Raw genomic sequence first — 14,084 nt, forward strand, 5'->3', positions numbered from 1 at the left:
CTCATTAATCTCCTCCATGAAGACTGGGGATCAGCCTGATGAACCAAACTACTCAGTAATCTCCTCCATGAAGACTGGAGGTCAGCCTGATGAACCAAACTACTCAGTAATCTCCTCCATGAAGACTGGGGGTCAGCCTGATGAACCAAACTACTCAGTAATCTCCTCCATGAAGACTGGAGGTCAGCCTGATGAACCAAACTACTCAGTAATCTCCTCCATGAAGACTGGAGGTCAGCCTGATTAACCAAACTACTCATTAGTCTCCTCCATGAAGACTGGGGATCAGCCTGATGAATCAAACTACTCAGTAATCTCCTCCATGAAGACTGGAGGTCAGCCTGATTAACCAAACTACTCATTAGTCTCCTCCATGAAGACTGGGGATCAGCCTGATGAATCAAACTACTCAGTAATCTCCTCCATGAAGACTGGGGATCAGCCTGATGAACCAAACTACTCAGGAATCTCCTCCATGAAGACTGGGGGTCAGCCTGATGAACCAAACTACTCAGTAATCTCCATGAAGACTGGAGGTCAGCCTGATGAACCAAACTACTCAGTAATCTCCTCCATGAAGACTGGGGGTCAGCCTGATGAACCAAACTACTCAGTAATCTCCTCTATGAAGACTGGAGGTCAGCCTGATGAACCAAACTACTCAGTAATCTCCTCCATGAAGACTGGGGGTCAGTCTGATGAACCAAACTACTCAGTAATCTCCTCCATGAAGACTGGGGGTCAGCCTGATAAACCAAACTACTCAGTAATCTCCTCCATGAAGACTGGGGGTCAGCCTGATGAACCAAACTACTCAGTAATCTCCATGAAGAATGGAGGTCAGCCTGATGAACCAAACTACTCAGTAATCTCCTCCATGAAGACTGTAGGTCAGCCTGATGAACCAAACTACTCAGTAATCTCCTCCATGAAGACTGGGGATCAGCCTGATGAACCAAACTACTCAGTAATCTCCTCCATGAAGACTGGAGGTCAGCCTGATGAACGAAACTACTCAGTAATCTCCTCCATGAAGACTGGAGGTCAGCCTGATTAACCAAACTACTCATTAATCTCCTCCATGAAGACTGGGGATCAGCCTGATGAACCAAACTACTCAGTAATCTCCTCCATGAAGACTGGGGGTCAGCCCGATGAACCAAACTACTTAGTAATCTCCTCTATGAAGACTGGAGGTCAGCCTGATTAACCAAACTACTCAGTAATCTCCTCCATGTAGACTGGGGGTCAGCCTGATGAACCAAACTACTCAGTAATCTCATCCATGAAGACTGGAGGTCAGCCTGATGAACCAAACTACTCAGTAATCTCCTCCATGAAGACTGGAGGTCAGCCTAATGAACCAAACTACTCAGTAATCTCCTCCATGAAGACTGGAGGTCAGCCTGATGAACCAAACTACTCAGTAATCTCCTCCATGAAGACTGGGGGTCAGCCTGATGAACCAAACTACTCAGTAATCTCCTCCATGAAGACTGGGGGTCAGCCTGATGAACCAAACTACTCAGTAATCTCCTCCATGAAGACTGGAGGTCAGCCTGATGAACCAAACTACTCAGTAATATCCTCTATGAAGACTGGGGGTCAGCCTGATGAACCAAACTACTCAGTAATCTCCTCCATGTAGACTGGAGGTCAGCCTGATGAACCAAACTACTCAGTAATCTCCTCTATGAAGACTGGGGGTCAGCCTGATGAACCAAACTACTCAGTAATCTCCTCCAAGAAGACTGGAGGTCAGCCTGATGAACCAAACTACTCAGTAATCTCCTCCATGAAGACTGGGGGTCAGCCTGATGAACCAAACTACTCAGTAATCTCCTCCATGAAGACTGGAGGTCAGCCTGATGAACCAAACTACTCAGTAATCTCCTCCATGAAGACTGGGGATCAGCCTGATGAACCAAACTACTCAGTAATCTCCTCCATGAAGACTGGGGGTCAGCCTGATGAACCAAACTACTCAGTAATCTCCTCCATGAAGACTGGGGGTCAGCCTGATGAACCAAACTACTCAGTAATCTCCTACATGAAGACTGGGGGTCAGCCTGATGAACCAAACTACTCAGTAATCTCCTCCATGAAGACTGGGGGTCAGCCTGATGAACCAAACTGCTCAGTAATCTCCTCCATGAAGACTGGAGGTCAGCCTGATGAACCAAACAACTCAGTAATCTCCTCCATGAAGACTGGGGGTCAGCCTGATGAACCAAACGACTCAGCAATCTCCTCCATGAAGACTGGAGGTCAGCCTGATGAACCAAACTACTCAGTAATCTCCTCCATGAAGACTGGAGGTCAGTCTGATGAACCAAACTACTCAGTAGTCTCCTCCATGAAGACTGGAGGTCAGCCTGATGAACCAAACTACTCAGTAATCTCCTCCATGAAGACTGGAGGTCAGCCTGATGAACCAAACTACTCAGTAATCTCCTCCATGAAGACTGGAGGTCAGCCTGATGAACCAAACTACTCAGTAATCTCCTCCATGAAGACTGGTTGTCAGCCTGATGAACCAAACTACTCAGTAATCTCCTCCATGAAGACTGGAGGTCAGCCTGATGAACCAAACTACTCAGTAATCTCCTCCATGAAGACTGGATTTCAGCCTGATGAACCAAACTACTCAGTAATCTCCTCTATGAAGACTGGAGGTCAGCATGATGAACCAAACTACTCAGTAATCTCCTCCATGAAGACTGGGGATCAGCCTGATGAACCAAACTACTCAGTAATCTCCTCCATGAAGACTGGGGGTCAGCATGATGAACTAACTACTCAGTAATCTCCTCCATGAAGACTGGAGGTCAACCTGATGAACCAAACTACTCAGTAATCTCCTCCATGAAGACTGGGGGTCAGCCTGATGAACCAAACTACTCAGTAATCTCCTCCATGAAGACTGGAGGTCAGCCTGATGAACCAAACTACTCAGTAATCTCCTCCATGAAGACTGGGGGTCAGCCTGATGAACCAAACTACTCAGTAATCTCCTCCATGAAGACTGGAGGTCAGCCTGATTAACCAAACTACTCATTAGTCTCCTCCATGAAGACTGGGGATCAGCCTGATGAATCAAACTACTCAGTAATCTCCTCCATGAAGACTGGGGGTCAGCCTGATGAACCAAACTACTCAGTAATCTCCTCCATGAAGACTGGGGGTCAGCCTGATGAACCAAACGACTCAGTAATCTCCTCCATGAAGACTGGAGGTCAGCCTGATGAACCAAACTACTCAGTAATCTCCTCCATGAAGACTGGAGGTCAGTCTGATGAACCAAACTACTCAGTAATCTCCTCCATGAAGACTGGAGGTCAGCCTGATGAACCAAACTACTCAGTAATCTCCATGAAGACTGGAGGTCGGCCTGATGAACCAAACTACTCAGTAATCTCCTCCATGGACACGGGGGATCAGCCTGATGAACCAAACTACTCAGTAATCTCCTCCATGAAGACTGGGGGTCAGCCTGATTAACCAAACTACTCAATAATTTCCTCTATGAAGACTGGAGGACAGCTTGATGAACCAAACTACTCAGTAATCTCCTCCATGAAGACTGGGGGTCAGCCTGATGAACCAAACTACTCAGTAATCTCCTCTATGAAGACTGGGGATCAGCCTGATGAACCAAACTACTCAGTAATCTCCTCCATGAAGACTGGAGATCAGCCTGATGAACCAAACTACTCAGTAATCTCCTCCATGAAGACTGGAGGTCAGCCTGATGAACCAAACTACTCAGTAATCTCCTCCATGAAGACTGGAGATCAGCCTGATGAACCAAACTACTCAGTAATCTCCTCCATGAAGACTGGAGGTCAGCCTGATGAACCAAACTACTCAGTAATCTCCTCCATGAAGACTGGGGATCAGCCTGATGAACCAAACTGCTCAGTAATCTCCTCCATGAATACTGGGGGTCAGCCTGATGAACCAAACTACTCAGTAATCTCCTCCATGAAGACTGGAGGTCAGCCTGATGAACCAAACTACTCAGTAATCTCCTCCATGAAGACTGGGGGTCAGCCTGATGAACCAAACTACTCAGTAATCTCCTCCATGAAGACTGAAGGTCAGCCTGATGAACCAAACTACTCAGTAATCTCCTCCATGAAGACTGGGTTTCAGCCTTTTGAACAAAACTACTCAGTAATCTCCTCCATGAAGACTGGGGGTCAGCCTGATGAACCAAACTACTTAGTAATCTCCTCCATGAAGACTGGGTTTCAGCCTTTTGAACAAAACTACTCAGTAATCTCCTCCATGAAGACTGGAGGTCAGCCTGATGAACCAAACTACTTAGTAATCTCCTCCATGTAGACTGGGGGTCAGCCTGATGAACCAAACTACTCAGTAATCTCCATGAAGACTGGAGGTCAGCCTGATGAACCAAACTACTCAGTAATCTCCTCCGTGAAGACTGGTGGTCATCCTGATGAACCAAACTACTCAGTAATCTCCTCCATGAAGACTGGAGGTCAGCCTGATGAACCAAACTACTCAGTAATCTCCTCCATGAAGACTGGGGGTCAGTTTGATTAACCAAACTACTCAGTAATCTCCTCCATGAAGACTGAAGGTCAGCCTGATGAACCAAACTACTCAGTAATCTCCTCCATGAAGACTGGGGTTCAGCCTTATGAACCAAACTACTAAGTAATCTCCTCCATGAAGACTGGGGGTCAGCCTGATGAACTAAACTACTCAGTAATCTCCTCCATGAAGACTGGGGGTCAGCCTGATGAACCAAACTACTCAATAATCTCATCCATGAAGATTGGAGGTCAGCCTGATGAACAAAACTACTCAGTAATCTCCTCCATGTAGACTGGGTGTCAGCCTGATGAACCAAACTACTCAGTAATCTCCATGAAGACTGGAGGTCAGCCTGATGAACCAAACTACTCAGTAATCTCCTCCGTGAAGACTGGGGGTCAGCCTGATGAACCAAACTACTCAGTAATCTCCTCCATGTAGACTGGGGGTCAGCTTGATGAACCAAACTACTCAGTAATATCCTCCATGAAGACTGGGGGTCAGACTGATGAACCAAACTACTCAGTAATCTCCTCCATGAAGACTGGAGGTCAGCCTGATGAACCAAACTACTCAGTAATCTCCTCCATGAAGACTGGAGGTCAGCCTGATGAACCAAACTACTCAGTAATCTCCTCCATGAAGACTGGAGATCAGCCTGATGAACCAAACTACTCAGTAATCTCCTCCATGAAGACTGGAGGTCAGCCTGATGAACCAAACTACTCAGTAATCTCCTCCATGAAGACTGGAGATCAGCCTGATGAACCAAACTACTCAGAAATCTCCTACATGAAGACTGAAGGTCAGCCTGATGAACCAAACTACTCAGTAATCTCCTCCATGAAGACTGGAGGTCAGCCTGATGAACCAAACTACTCAGTAATCTCCTCCATGAAGACTGGTTGTCAGCCTGATGAACCAAACTACTCAGTAATCTCCTCCATGAAGACTGGAGGTCAGCCTGATGAACCAAACTACTCAGTAATCTCCTCCATGAAGACTGGATTTCAGCCTGATGAACCAAACTACTCAGTAATCTCCTCCATGAAGACTGGGGGTCAGCATGATGAACTAACTACTCAGTAATCTCCTCCATGAAGACTGGAGGTCAACCTGATGAACCAAACTACTCAGTAATCTCCTCCATGAAGACTGGGGGTCAGCCTGATGAACCAAACTACTCAGTAATCTCCTCCATGAAGACTGGAGGTCAGCCTGATGAACCAAACTACTCAGTAATCTCCTCCATGAAGACTGGGGGTCAGCCTGATGAACCAAACTACTCAGTAATCTCCTCCATGAAGACTGGAGGTCAGCCTGATTAACCAAACTACTCATTAGTCTCCTCCATGAAGACCGGGGATCAGCCTGATGAATCAAACTACTCAGTAATCTCCTCCATGAAGACTGGGGGTCAGCCTGATGAACCAAACTACTCAGTAATCTCCTCCATGAAGACTGGGGGTCAGCCTGATGAACCAAACGACTCAGTAATCTCCTCCATGAAGACTGGAGGTCAGCCTGATGAACCAAACTACTCAGTAATCTCCTCCATGAAGACTGGAGGTCAGTCTGATGAACCAAACTACTCAGTAATCTCCTCCATGAAGACTGGAGGTCAGCCTGATGAACCAAACTACTCAGTAATCTCCATGAAGACTGGAGGTCGGCCTGATGAACCAAACTACTCAGTAATCTCCTCCATGGACACGGGGGATCAGCCTGATGAACCAAACTACTCAGTAATCTCCTCCATGAAGACTGGGGGTCAGCCTGATTAACCAAACTACTCAATAATTTCCTCTATGAAGACTGGAGGACAGCTTGATGAACCAAACTACTCAGTAATCTCCTCCATGAAGACTGGGGGTCAGCCTGATGAACCAAACTACTCAGTAATCTCCTCCATGAAGACTGGAGGTCAGCCTGATGAACCAAACTACTCAGTAATCTCCTCCATGAAGACTGGAGATCAGCCTGATGAACCAAACTACTCAGTAATCTCCTCCATGAAGACTGGAGGTCAGCCTGATGAACCAAACTACTCAGTAATCTCCTCCATGAAGACTGGGGATCAGCCTGATGAACCAAACTGCTCAGTAATCTCCTCCATGAATACTGGGGGTCAGCCTGATGAACCAAACTACTCAGTAATCTCCTCCATGAAGACTGGAGGTCAGCCTGATGAACCAAACTACTCAGTAATCTCCTCCATGAAGACTGGGGGTCAGCCTGATGAACCAAACTACTCAGTAATCTCCTCCATGAAGACTGAAGGTCAGCCTGATGAACCAAACTACTCAGTAATCTCCTCCATGAAGACTGGGTTTCAGCCTGATGAACAAAACTACTCAGTAATCTCCTCCATGAAGACTGGGGGTCAGCCTGATGAACCAAACTACTCAATAATCTCCTCCATGAAGACTGGAGGTCAGCCTGATGAACCAAACTACTTAGTAATCTCCTCCATGTAGACTGGGGGTCAGCCTGATGAACCAAACTACTCAGTAATCTCCATGAAGACTGGAGGTCAGCCTGATGAACCAAACTACTCAGTAATCTCCTCCGTGAAGACTGGTGGTCAGCCTGATGAACCAAACTACTCAGTAATCTCCTCCATGAAGACTGGAGGTCAGCCTGATGAACCAAACTACTCAGTAATCTCCTCCATGAAGACAGGGGGTCAGTCTGATGAACCAAACTACTCAGTAATCTCCTCCATGAAGACTGAAGGTCAGCCTGATGAACCAAACTACTCAGTAATCTCCTCCATGAAGACTGGGGTTCAGCCTTATGAACCAAACTACTAAGTAATCTCCTCCATGAAGACTGGGGGTCAGCCTGATGAACTAAACTACTCAGTAATCTCCTCCATGAAGACTGGGGGTCAGCCTGATGAACCAAACTACTCAATAATCTCATCCATGAAGACTGGAGGTCAGCCTGATGAACAAAACTACTCAGTAATCTCCTCCATGTAGACTGGGTGTCAGCCTGATGAACCAAACTACTCAGTAATCTCCATGAAGACTGGAGGTCAGCCTGATGAACCAAACTACTCAGTAATCTCCTCCGTGAAGACTGGGGGTCAGCCTGATGAACCAAACTACTCAGTAATCTCCTCCATGTAGACTGGGGGTCAGCTTGATGAACCAAACTACTCAGTAATATCCTCCATGAAGACTGGGGGTCAGACTGATGAACCAAACTACTCAGTAATCTCCTCCATGAAGACTGGAGGTCAGCCTGATGAACCAAACTACTCAGTAATCTCCTCCATGAAGACTGGAGATCAGCCTGATGAACCAAACTACTCAGTAATCTCCTCCATGAAGACTGGAGGTCAGCCTGATGAACCAAACTACTCAGTAATCTCCTCCATGAAGACTGGAGATCAGCCTGATGAACCAAACTACTCAGTAATCTCCTCCATGAAGACTGAAGGTCAGCCTGATGAACCAAACTACTCAGTAATCTCCTCCATGAAGACTGGGGATCAGCCTGATGAACCAAACTACTCATGAATCTCCTCCATGAAGACTGGGGTTCAGCCTGATGAACCAAACTACTCAGTAATCTCCTCCATGAAGACTGGGGGTCAGCCTGATGAACCAAACTACTCAGTAATCTCCTCCATGAAGACTGGAGGTCAGCCTGATGAACCAAACTACTCAGTAATCTCCTCGATGAAGACTGGGGGTAAGCCTGATGAACCAAACTACTCAGTAATCTCCTCCATGAAGACTGGGGGTCAGCCTGATGAACCAAACTACTCAGTAATCTCCTCCATGAAGACTGGAGGTCAGCCTGATGAACCAAACTACTCAGTAATCTCCTCCATGAAGACTGGGGGTCAGCCTGATGAACCAAACTACTCAGTAATCTCCTCCATGAAGACTGGGGGTCAGCCTGATGAACCAAACTACTCAATAATCTCCTCCATGAAGACTGGAGGTCAGCCTGATGAACCAAACTACTCAGTAATCTCCTCCATGTAGACTGGGGGTCAGCCTGATGAACCAAACTACTGAGTAATCTCCATGAAGACTGGAGGTCAGCCTGATGAACCAAACTACTCAGTAATCTCCTCCGTGAAGACTGGGGATCAGCCTGATGAACCAAACTACTCAGTAATCTCCTCCATGAAGACTGGAGGTCAGCCTGATGAACCAAACTACTCAGTAATCTCCTCCATGAAGACTGGAGATCAGCCTGATGAACCAAACTACTCAGTAATCTCCTCCATGAAGACTGGAGGCCAGCCTGATGAACCAAACTACTCAGTAATCTCCTCCATGAAGACTGGGGATCAGTCTGAAGAACCAAACAACTCAGTAATCTCCTCCATGAAGACTGGGGGTCAGCCTGATGAACCAAACTACTCAATAATCTCCTCCATGAAGACTGGAGGTCAGCCTGATGAACCAAACTACTCAGTAATCTCCTCCATGTAGACTGGGGGTCAGCCTGATGAACCAAACTACTCAGTAATCTCCATGAAGACTGGAGGTCAGCCTGATGAACCAAACTACTCAGTAATCTCCTCCGTGAAGACTGGGGGTCAGCCTGATGAACCAAACTACTCAGTAATCTCCTCCATGAAGACTGGAGGTCAGCCTGATGAACCAAACTACTCAGTAATCTCCTCCATGAAGACTGGGGGTCAGTCTGATGAACCAAACTACTCAGTAATCTCCTCCATGAAGACTGGGGTTCAGCCTTATGAACCAAACTACTCAGTAATCTCCTCCATGAAGACTGGGGGTCAGCCTGATGAACTAAACTACTCAGTAATCTCCTCCATGAAGACTGGGGGTCAGCCTGATGAACCAAACTACTCAATAATCTCATCCATGAAGACTGGAGGTCAGCCTGATGAACAAAACTACTCAGTAATCTCCTCCATGTAGACTGGGTGTCAGCCTGATGAACCAAACTACTCAGTAATCTCCATGAAGACTGGAGGTCAGCCTGATGAACCAAACTACTCAGTAATCTCCTCCGTGAAGACTGGGGGTCAGCCTGATGAACCAAACTACTCAGTAATCTCCTCCATGTAGACTGGGGGTCAGCTTGATGAACCAAACTACTCAGTAATATCCTCCATGAAGACTGGGGGTCAGACTGATGAACCAAACTACTCAGTAATCTCCTCCATGAAGACTGGAGGTCAGCCTGATGAACCAAACTACTCAGTAATCTCCTTCATGAAGACTGGAGGTCAGCCTGATGAACCAAACTACTCAGTAATCTCCTCCATGAAGACTGGAGATCAGCCTGATGAACCAAACTACTCAGTAATCTCCTCCATGAAGACTGGAGGTCAGCCTGATGAACCAAACTACTCAGTAATCTCCTCCATGAAGACTGGAGATCAGCCTGATGAACCAAACTACTCAGTAATCTCCTCCATGAAGACTGAAGGTCAGCCTGATGAACCAAACTACTCAGTAATCTCCTCCATGAAGACTGGGGATCAGCCTGATGAACCAAACTACTCATGAATCTCCTCCATGAAGACTGGGGGTCAGCCTGATGAACCAAACTACTCAGTAATCTCCTCCCTGAAGACTGGAGGTCAGCCTGATGAACCAAACTACTCAGTAATCTCCTCCATGAAGACTGGGGGTCAGCCTGATGAACCAAACTACTCAGTAATCTCCTCCATGAAGACTGGGGGTCAGCCTGATGAACCAAACTACTCAGTAATCTCCTCCATGAAGACTGGAGGTCAGCCTGATGAACCAAACTACTCAGTAATCTCCTCCATGAAGACTGGGGGTCAGCCTGATGAACCAAACTACTCAGTAATCTCCTCCATGAAGACTGGAGGTCAGCCTGATGAACCAAACTACTCAGTAATCTCCTCCATGAAGACTGGGGGTCAGCCTGATGAACCAAACTACTCAGTAATCTCCTCCATGAAGACTGGGGGTCAGCCTGATGAACCAAACTACTCAATAATCTCCTCCATGAAGACTGGAGGTCAGCCTGATGAACCAAACTACTCAGTAATCTCCTCCATGTAGACTGGGGGTCAGCCTGATGAACCAAACTACTCAGTAATCTCCTCCATGAAGACTGGAGATCAGCCTGATGAACCAAACTACTCAGTAATCTCCTCCATGAAGACTGGAGGCCAGCCTGATGAACCAAACTACTCAGTAATCTCCTCCATGAAGACTGGGGGTCAGCCTGAAGAACCAAACTACTCAGTAATCTCCTCCATGAAGACTGGGGGTCAGCCTGATGAACCAAACTACTCAATAATCTCCTCCATGAAGACTGGAGGTCAGCCTGATGAACCAAACTACTCAGTAATCTCCTCCATGTAGACTGGGGGTCAGCCTGATGAACCAAACTACTCAGTAATCTCCATGAAGACTGGAGGTCAGCCTGATGAACCAAACTACTCAGTAATCTCCTCCGTGAAGACTGGGGGTCAGCCTGATGAACCAAACTACTCAGTAATCTCCTCCATGAAGACTGGAGGTCAGCCTGATGAACCAAACTACTCAGTAATCTCCTCCATGAAGACTGGGGGTCAGTCTGATGAACCAAACTACTCAGTAATCTCCTCCATGAAGACTGGGGTTCAGCCTGATGAACCAAACTACTCAGTAATCTCCTCCATGAAGACTGGGGGTCAGCCTGATGAACCAAACTACTCAGTAATCTCCTCCATGAAGACTGGGGGTCAGCCTGATGAACCAAACTACTCAATAATCTCCTCCATGAAGACTGGAGGTCAGCCTGATGAACCAAACTACTCAGTAATCTCCTCCATGTAGACTGGGGGTCAGCCTGATGAACCAAACTACTGAGTAATCTCCATGAAGACTGGAGGTCAGCCTGATGAACCAAACTACTCAGTAATCTCCTCCGTGAAGACTGGGGATCAGCCTGATGAACCAAACTACTCAGTAATCTCCTCCATGAAGACTGGAGGTCAGCCTGATGAACCAAACTACTCAGTAATCTCCTCCATGAAGACTGGAGATCAGCCTGATGAACCAAACTACTCAGTAATCTCCTCCATGAAGACTGGAGGCCAGCCTGATGAACCAAACTACTCAGTAATCTCCTCCATGAAGACTGGGGATCAGTCTGAAGAACCAAACAACTCAGTAATCTCCTCCATGAAGACTGGGGGTCAGCCTGATGAACCAAACTACTCAATAATCTCCTCCATGAAGACTGGAGGTCAGCCTGATGAACCAAACTACTCAGTAATCTCCTCCATGTAGACTGGGGGTCAGCCTGATGAACCAAACTACTCAGTAATCTCCATGAAGACTGGAGGTCAGCCTGATGAACCAAACTACTCAGTAATCTCCTCCGTGAAGACTGGGGGTCAGCCTGATGAACCAAACTACTCAGTAATCTCCTCCATGAAGACTGGAGGTCAGCCTGATGAACCAAACTACTCAGTAATCTCCTCCATGAAGACTGGGGGTCAGTCTGATGAACCAAACTACTCAGTAATCTCCTCCATGAAGACTGGGGTTCAGCCTTATGAACCAAACTACTCAGTAATCTCCTCCATGAAGACTGGGGGTCAGCCTGATGAACTAAACTACTCAGTAATCTCCTCCATGAAGACTGGGGGTCAGCCTGATGAACCAAACTACTCAATAATCTCATCCATGAAGACTGGAGGTCAGCCTGATGAACAAAACTACTCAGTAATCTCCTCCATGTAGACTGGGTGTCAGCCTGATGAACCAAACTACTCAGTAATCTCCATGAAGACTGGAGGTCAGCCTGATGAACCAAACTACTCAGTAATCTCCTCCGTGAAGACTGGGGGTCAGCCTGATGAACCAAACTACTCAGTAATCTCCTCCATGTAGACTGGGGGTCAGCTTGATGAACCAAACTACTCAGTAATATCCTCCATGAAGACTGGGGGTCAGACTGATGAACCAAACTACTCAGTAATCTCCTCCATGAAGACTGGAGGTCAGCCTGATGAACCAAACTACTCAGTAATCTCCTTCATGAAGACTGGAGGTCAGCCTGATGAACCAAACTACTCAGTAATCTCCTCCATGAAGACTGGAGATCAGCCTGATGAACCAAACTACTCAGTAATCTCCTCCATGAAGACTGGAGGTCAGCCTGATGAACCAAACTACTCAGTAATCTCCTCCATGAAGACTGGAGATCAGCCTGATGAACCAAACTACTCAGTAATCTCCTCCATGAAGACTGAAGGTCAGCCTGATGAACCAAACTACTCAGTAATCTCCTCCATGAAGACTGGGGATCAGCCTGATGAACCAAACTACTCATGAATCTCCTCCATGAAGACTGGGGGTCAGCCTGATGAACCAAACTACTCAGTAATCTCCTCCCTGAAGACTGGAGGTCAGCCTGATGAACCAAACTACTCAGTAATCTCCTCCATGAAGACTGGGGGTCAGCCTGATGAACCAAACTACTCAGTAATCTCCTCCATGAAGACTGGGGGTCAGCCTGATGAACCAAACTACTCAGTAATCTCCTCCATGAAGACTGGAGGTCAGCCTGATGAACCAAACTACTCAGTAATCTCCTCCATGAAGACTGGGGGTCAGCCTGATGAACCAAACTACTCAGTAATCTCCTCCATGAAGACTGGAGGTCAGCCTGATGAACCAAACTACTCAGTAATCTCCTCCATGAAGACTGGGGGTCAGCCTGATGAACCAAACTACTCAGTAATCTCCTCCATGAAGACTGGGGGTCAGCCTGATGAACCAAACTACTCAATAATCTCCTCCATGAAGACTGGAGGTCAGCCTGATGAACCAAACTACTCAGTAATCTCCTCCATGTAGACTGGGGGTCAGCCTGATGAACCAAACTACTCAGTAATCTCCATGAAGACTGGAGGTCAGCCTGATGAACAAAACTACTCAGTAATCTCCTCCGTGAAGACTGGGGATCAGCCTGATGAACCAAACTACTCAGTAATCTCCTCCATGAAGACTGGAGGTCAGCCTGATGAACCAAACTACTCAGTAATCTCCTCCACGAAGACTGGGGGTCAGCCTGATGAACCAAACTACTCAGTAATCTCCTCCATGAAGACTGAAGGTCAGCCTGATGAACCAAACTACTCAGCAATCTCCTCCATGAAGACTGGGGTTCAGCCTTATGAACCAAACTACTAAGTAATCTCCTCCATGAAGACTGGGGGTCAGCCTGATGAACTAAACTACTCAGTAATCTCCTCCATGAAGACTGGGGGTCAGCCTGATGAACCAAACTACTCAATAATCTCCTCCATGAAGACTGGAGGTCTGCCTGATGAACCAAACTACTCAGTAATCTCCTCCATGTAGACTGGGGGTCAGCCTGATGAACCAAACTACTCAGTAATCTCCTCCATGAAGACTGGAGGTCAGCCTGATGAACCAAACTACTCAGTAATCTCCTCCATGAAGACTGGAGATCAGCCTGATGAACCAAACTACTCAGTAATCTCCTCCATGAAGACTGGAGGCCAGCCTGATGAACCAAACTACTCAGTA

At 46.9% G+C, this 14,084-nt stretch overlaps 1 protein-coding gene across 1 annotated transcript in view; it reads right to left on the bottom strand.

The window, feature by feature from the left end:
* Nucleotides 1–14,084, bottom strand: part of myom1a (myomesin 1a (skelemin)) — a 130,180-nt gene that overhangs the window by 100,457 nt on the left and 15,639 nt on the right. The window lies entirely within an intron of this gene.

This window comes from Salvelinus fontinalis, chromosome 26, assembly GCF_029448725.1.
Source record: "Salvelinus fontinalis isolate EN_2023a chromosome 26, ASM2944872v1, whole genome shotgun sequence".
In the NCBI taxonomy this organism is placed as follows: Eukaryota; Metazoa; Chordata; class Actinopteri; order Salmoniformes; family Salmonidae; genus Salvelinus; species Salvelinus fontinalis.